Here is a 778-nt window from a genome sequence, read left to right on the forward strand (position 1 = left end):
ATTTTCTTGGGCTCCAAAAATCACTGCAGACAGTGACTGCAGCCATGAAATTATAAGACGCTTGCTCCTTGGAAGAAAAGCTGTGACAAACCTAGACAGCGTATTCAAAAGCAGAGACATCACTTTGCCGACAAAGGTCTGTATAGTCACAGCTATGGTTTTTCCAGTAGTCATGTATGGATGTGAGACTTGGACCATAAAGTAAGCTGAGTGCCAAAGAACTGATGCTTTCCAACCATGGTGCTGGAGAAGACTCTTGAGAGTCCCTTGGACAGCAAGGAGATCAAATCAGTCAAAAGGAAATCAGTCCTGAATACGTATTGGAAGGACTGATGCTGAAGCTGAAGCTCCAGTACTTTAGCCACCAAGCATTTGAAAAGACCCTGATACTGGGAATGACTGAAGGCAGGAGAAGGGCGTGACAGAAGATGAGATGGTTGGATGGCATCATTGTCTCAACGGACATGAATTTGAGCAAACTCTGGGAGATAGTGAAGCACAGGTAAGCCTGACATGTTGCAGTCCATGGGGTCGCAAAGAGTCAGACACAACTGAGTGACTGAACAACAAGGGACTTGTGTATAATCAAGGAAATCCTACATGTCTACCACTGTGCTAGATTTTCATACAGGAAAACAGAATGGTATGATCAAAATCCTTTTGCAATATATTGTTCAGTCATTCAGTCATGTCTGACTCTTTGTGACCCCACGGACTGCAGCATGCCAGGCTTCCCTGTCCTTCACCATCTCCTGGAGCTTGCTTAATCTTATGTCCA

The 778-nt window shown here is 44.6% G+C and overlaps 1 protein-coding gene across 1 annotated transcript in view; it reads right to left on the reverse strand.

The window, feature by feature from the left end:
• Positions 1–778, reverse strand: part of WDR44 (WD repeat domain 44) — a 102,737-nt gene that overhangs the window by 45,272 nt on the left and 56,687 nt on the right. The gene's annotated exons all lie outside the window — the stretch shown is intronic.

Source organism: Bison bison, unplaced genomic scaffold, assembly GCF_000754665.1.
Source record: "Bison bison bison isolate TAMUID 2011002044 unplaced genomic scaffold, Bison_UMD1.0 scf7180017864367, whole genome shotgun sequence".
NCBI classification, from domain to species: domain Eukaryota; kingdom Metazoa; phylum Chordata; class Mammalia; order Artiodactyla; family Bovidae; genus Bison; species Bison bison.